We start from the raw sequence: 6,506 nt of genomic DNA, 5'->3' as shown, positions 1-6,506 counted from the left end.
GTTTTTTTGGTTTTTTTTTTGATAAATACCTATTTTTCCCCAGTTTTGCAACCTAGACTTGCCATATGCTGAGGGTTTAGACCATCCGGATGGAAATCCTTCAGCTGGCGAGATTAAGAGCTGAAAGGATGCTCCGGTACGAAGGGGAGCGGTTTGTGCATCGTCTTCTCTGGTTTTGGCATTGCCACCGTCTCCTTCGTGCTTCCTCTGCGCCCCGTGATGCCCTTGGGTCTCGCCGCAGCATCGCCCGCTCGCAGGCAGGACCACCCGAGGGTGATGACCTGGCCCGTAGCTGAGCCCAGGAACCGGCACGAGGAAAACCTCGTCCTCCCCAGCGCGCCGCTCTTACCAACTGCTATTGCCCGAGGATTCTCGGTCCTCTCCTTGGTCACGCCGCAGAGCCAGCGCTGGACCATACCGAGATGCCATTTGGTGCGAACGCTCGCAGGGGCTTCGTCTCATCGTTCGGGGGTCTCTGGCAGCGGGGCCGGAGGTCTGATGCTGCTACTTCCAAAAGAGCCCCTTTCTTTTCACAGCCCATGGGTGCCGCTTGGTCTCAGAGCATGTCAAAGCCTTCCGCTGGAGCTAGCAGAACCCAAGTCTGGGTGTCCAGAAAGGACTGCGCCGCAGGGCTCTGCCCTTCCCAGGCTCCCCCAGCCCACGCAAAACCCCTTGCCTGCGCTCTGTCCATGCTCCAGCCCCAGTGACCAGCAGGGATTTTCCAGGCTGGCCAAGGAAGGACACAAATGACTTGCTCAGGGGCTGGGACTGCGGGAAAATGATACGGCTCTGCCTGTGCCAGCTGCGTGTCCGTGCCAGGGATGCTGGCGGAGCCAGGGCAGGGCTCTGGTGACCCCCTACCCCCTCCCCAAGCCCCTGACCGTGCCTCTGCCCAGCCAGGGCAGCCGAGGAGCAGCTCCGGGCAGCAGAACAAGGCACCACACAGAAATAGCACATTGCTGTAAATCCAGCTGCTACTAGAGGGCAGAGTGAGCCAGGCAAGACAGGATTTTTTAGCTGTGCAAGGAACTGGGATGAGGGAAACTGTGTTTGCTTCCCCTTTCCCCTTCCACTGAGGCATGTGGGGGAAGAGGGAGAACTTCAGCAGGGCGAGGGATGATCTGTGACATGGTTTGAGGTTTGGAGTGGGATGACTCATGTTTTGATATTTATTTTTTTTTTACGGAGTGCTCCAGGGCTGGATTAAGCCGTGTTTGTAAGGAAGGCACCACAGGGAGCACCGCGGAGGCAGCGGGGCCAAGCGCCCTGCGTTCCCCAGCACATCAGGGGATGCACCCCCTGATGCACCCCCAGCCCTGAGCGCTGCTCCCGGTCCTCATCAAGAAGAGAAGACAAGAATGGGTGCATGGCGAGAGCATCCCAAAAGGGACAGCTGCTATCTCCTGCTAACTCACTAGGCTGGACCTAGGGGTCTGGCACAAGGCTGTGTCCCGCCCCACTGCCCATCTCTTTTGCGGGCAGGAGCTTTGACGTGCCCGGAGGTGCAGGTCTGCGGCTCTGCCCTTGCACCGACTCCACGTTCCTTGGGCGGCTGGGGCAGCTTGGCCTGCTTCGGATTCAGCCAGAACTTCCTTGGTGGGCTGTGCTGTCCCTGCGCTGCTGCATGAGCTGGTGCTACCGGAGGTCTTTTCATCTCAAAAAATGAAGTAAAAGTTTTCCCTGACCCTAGCAGGGCCAGAAGTGTAGCCGGTCAGGGTGAGACGGGCTGATGCTCCCTCCCAGGACCGGCGCAGCCTGCGTCAGCACCACCTCGTCCCAGGGACAAGCCCCTCTGCCACGGCCTGCTGAGTCTGAGCCAAGAGCTGCCCGATCCTGCCTGCAGCCACCGGTCACATCCAGCCCTTGCTCGGAGCAGCTCCGGGGCTCTTTGTGCTGCCAGGGCTGGCGGGAGCAGGTCAGCACGTCATGAACCTGCAAACTGCCGGGAGCAAATCCAATGGGTGTCACAACTGCCTCGGGCCTCAGCCCCAGGAGCCCCCGGCCCACCTCCGATACCGCCTGGGTGAGCAGCGTTGCAGCCCCTGCGCACGCCTGAGCTCAGAGGGTGCAGGCAGGAAGCAGGCAGCGTGCCTGGGGTGCCCCATGCACCTTGGCCATCCGGTCCGTGCCACGGGGACGAGCAGAGAACGGCAGCGCGCTGCTCCTCTCAGCAGATAGATGGAGAGCCAGGGAGCATCAGCTCCGCTCCTGTGCGCGGGGGGGGCCTTTGGTGTCTCACCGCACCCTCAGGTGGTGGCCAGGCCACGCGCTAGGGGACATTTGGGCAGACGGTCTGTTGACGGGAGGTCCTTGCAGCTCCTCTTTGCCTCTTTCTCAACTCGACAGATTAGGAACGTCTCTTCCTGTGCGCACGCCGGAGCTGTGGGAGGGGATGCTTCGTGCCTGGTTTCTCTGCCAGTACCAGGGGTGCTGCCACGCTGTTCAGGAAGGGTGCGGGCAGGCAGCAGCACCCACGGAGCTAAGCAGCACCCTCAGCCCAGGGCCGGCCTCTACCCAGGCTCTTCCCAGCTCTGCGCAGCAGGCGTGGGGTTTTTACCCAACCTTTTTTCCTTTCCTACTTGCAGGTTGGGTCTTAGACCAGCGGTGCCCTCCTGCTCGAGCTCAGCTGCACTGATGCTTCTCTGCTCCCAGAGCCGCTCGCCCTGGAGATGTTTGCCCCGACTTTGCTCTGGGCCGTGGGGCAGGAGCAGGCAGCCCTCCGGCCACGCAGCTCGGTGGAGATGCTCCAGGCTTGCCACGAACAACGTGGGGCCAACCTCGTGCAGCGCTGGAGCTGGGAGGTGCCCCCCAGCCTCCGAACCCAGGAGCTGATGGGGAATTCGCTCTGCCCCTGGATAAACTACGCAATTATCAGTTACAACCGCTAATTAACGAACCGTGGGAACAACTTATCCTGGGGGCACATCTACAAATGTCTCTGCTAGCCATGCCCTGAACACCTCGGGGTTTTAGACTACTTGGAGTCAACGGTGGCTCCCGCATTAGTGGCACTGGGGACAAACAGGCGCCCGCTGGCACAGCGGCGCCGGGGTGAGCACCCAGCCAAAAACCCCGCAACTCCAACCCTCCATCACACTCCACTCAGCGAACCAAGCGCTGTGCGTCTGGAGTCAGACGCCGGGAGGCTGCCAAAACCCAGCTGCTCTTCGGTTTGGGTCGCAGACCCCAGCCGGCGCAGGAGGAGGTGCCGGGTGCCGTGCCGCCGCTGCACATGCTCGCCTCCCGCACGGGCTGCTGCAAGGGGTGAGGTAATCCTGGGTAATTCCTGACTTCCATGGAAATGCCTCCAGGCCGCGATGATTATCGCTGTAATTAGCCTCTCTGATTTTTCTTGGTGTTCTATAAAATATTAATTTACAGCTGGATCCTTGCCTCCTTTGTGCGCCGGCTTGAGTTCTTCCCGTCAGCAGAGCATCTCTGGCATCTCTTGCCGAGGTCCTGCGGGGTTACGTGGCAGAGCTGGGGCAGCCGCTGGCAGCCGGACGGTGGTTTGGGTTGGTGGCTCCGGCCGGGAGCTTCCACTTCCCCACAGGAACATGCTCTTGTAGCTCTTGTTTTAAAGGAAAGACTCAAAACCAGTGAAGCACTCTCAGAAAGTGCTCTTCACACCTCTATCACCTGGGCAGTGAAGGCGAGCAGGCAGCTAAACCCCTCCAGAAGCCCTTTAATACAGCACAGATCCATCGAGTTGCTCCATTTGGGCCAGAAATAGTGGTTTTGCCCAACCGCACGGTAAATCAGGTAAGGCAGGCTGGGTGGCTGAGCCGGGCCGCATTCCCCAGCCAGCCCGCAGCCGCTGGAGTGAACACGGCACTGCCATTTCCACCACCGAAACGAAGGCAAACGCGGAGCTCGCCGGCACATCGCGCCCTGAAAACCCACCGCTCGCGCCAGCACTTTTAGGTCGCTTCATCTTTCACAAGTAGAATCGACTTTAATCTCGCTAACGAGGCGGAAAAATGCCGCTTCTAATATTTTGACCCTAAACTTTGGGAAGGTCAGGCAGAGAAAGGACGCCACGGCGTGCATTTTGCCTCGGCCGGGCGCAGCGGCCGGCAGCCCCGCAGTGCTGCCTACGGCTCGGCTGCCCGCCGGCGGCGTTGGTCTCCTTTGAAGGCAGCACCAGCGGCACTGCGAGCCCCGGTACTCTCGCTGCCTTCTCGTTGTGACAAAGTTTGGGTGCCAGACCCCGTGTCCCGGCATCGCTGCCGGTGGGTGACGGCTGCCATGTCCCTTCAGGCTGCCCCCGAGCTGTTTATTCCTCGGGGATAATGTATTTGTTGTCTTTGTCAGGCCAGATGTAATGGATGTCTTAACTATGGTGGGAATCTGAAGAGAAAAGCGGTGCTAAGGATGGGAAGGGCTTGTGCCCAGCATGTCAGTGCCTCTGCCAGGAGCTGCTCGCTACCGGAGCTGTTTTCCTGGTGCTTTCGGCCAAGCAGACGATGTTGTCAACAACGTTTTGTCCTCCGGATGGCCCTACGTGTCCGCGCACCACTGTGCAACGCTCACCGGAACAAAGCCAGGTTGCAAACTCGCCGGGAATTTGTATTCTCCTCCGAGGCCATGTCCCGCCACGACGCTTCCCAAGGTGTTTGCGTAAGATACTTCCATTCGGTCGCTCCTCCCCTTCTGCGAAACCAAACACACACGTTTTGTAGCTGCCAATCCTCTTGGCAGAGTCTCCGGCACCACGTTTCAGAGACAAGCAACAAGCTGCTGACAGCCACGCTTTGCCCGGGCAACCAGAGGCCCGTCGACCGCAACACGAGGCGCTGCCTGCCAGCTCTCCGGGGATGTCGGATGTGGGTCCCGGAGATCGGCCGCAGCCATCCGCCACGTTCCTTACCAAGCCAGAAGGCTGGGGGCTTCGAGGAGAGCCGTGCCACGGCCACAGAAGGGTGTTTTATCATCGAGTATAACCGGGGAAGAGCAGCCTTAACTATTTTTTCTCTCAGTGTTTCGTTCAGCTTGTGGTTAGAGAGCTGCAAACCCTCTGGGTGTGATGCTCCAATCTAAATAAAAGCTGGTCTTACACCAGCGAGCAGCGCTGGTTCTGCCTGCCGCTGCCAGAGCTTTCCAGGCTGCGGCTCCCTCCTGGTTGAAGCCTCCACCAGCTCACCCAGCCCAGCCCTTTCAGCAACCCCCCCCATGATTTTACCCCCCCTGCCCCGGCCCCACTGTTGTTGTTGTTGTTGTTGTTGTTCAGCCCAGCCCAGAAAGCTGCAGCGATGCCCGGCACAGCGAGAAAACGCGCCATGCGGCCACCATCCCGGGGGGATGCTGCTCAGCGGGTTTCGTGTCCGGCTCAAGGTCCCACAGTCATATTAACCCCCCCACTTCCCACTCCACGAGAGCCTTCTGCGGCTCCGGAGGGGGGAAAATCTCCCTGAGATGGTGCGTGCTACGGCAAAGGGTTCTCCCACCTCTCTCTCTGCTGTTTTTAATCTGGCCCCAGCTCTGCTGCTGCGGGGAATTAGCATTTTAGGGAGCAGCTGCCCTGCGCACAGCCCGGGGTACCCCAAACCCCTTCCCTCTCAGATTGCCGGGGCTGAACAACGTAAAATCAGCAGGCCAGCAACCTCAGGCAGCCCTATGGCAAAACGGTTATTAAAATCCAGCGCGGCCGCTCCTCGTGTCGGCAGAGGGCAGTGGAAGATGCTCCCAAACCTCCCAAGCCTTCCCCGGGCGAGCTGCGGAGCTGGGGATCCGGGGAGGAGACTCCACTAGAGAGGAAGAGAAATAAAAATGCAGTTCCTCCAGCAGCGAGGCTGACCCGAGCACGGCACTACCGCCGGGCACCCCGCCGGGTAGGGGGGATTTGGGCTCCTCCATCGGCATGGCGGCGAAGCGGGAAGGCGAGAGGAGGAGGCCGCGTCTCCCACCATCGCACCCCTCCGGCTTGGGTCTCGCCAACGCACACGCAGGCTGCTCGGAGCCAGGGAGAACCGCTGCTCATCCCCTGGGCGGGAGGAAGCGGATGGCGATGGAATAGACCCGGAGCTGGCGGCAATTTGCAGTCAGGAGCAGGCAGGCCGAGGAGAGGTTTTTCTGGCTGTGGCAATGTCCCAGAGGGTCTTCGCCAAGCCCGGCGAGCCGCAGCACGTAGGCAAACGCGTTCCCAGCCCGCAGCCCGCCTGCCCGTGGCTGGGTGCTGCTTTCCGGCGGCGGGAGAAGCAGGGAGACGGTGCTGGCGGTGCGGCCCTGCCTGCCGCCTCCCTGCCGGCTCCGCAGCCTGCCCTGCTGCCTCGCCAGGCGTTTGTAATTAATACCCCCGGAGGTAAAGAAAGAGCAGCGTGAGGTTGGGATGTATTATTTTACTCTGATAGGAATCTGACACTGACACAGCCATTAGGGTAAAGAAAGAATAATAACTTAGACTTGGCATATATGAAAGTGTAAATACCTTCGGCGTGTGAATAGACAGGCTTTAATATATTGGTGGGTTTGTAATTATTTATTGAAAGAAGAGAAAAGGCAGAGCT

The sequence above is a fragment of the Balearica regulorum genome, chromosome 11 (genome assembly GCF_011004875.1).
Source record: "Balearica regulorum gibbericeps isolate bBalReg1 chromosome 11, bBalReg1.pri, whole genome shotgun sequence".
Taxonomy (NCBI): Eukaryota; Metazoa; Chordata; class Aves; order Gruiformes; family Gruidae; genus Balearica; species Balearica regulorum.
This window is presented reverse-complemented; position numbering follows the sequence as displayed.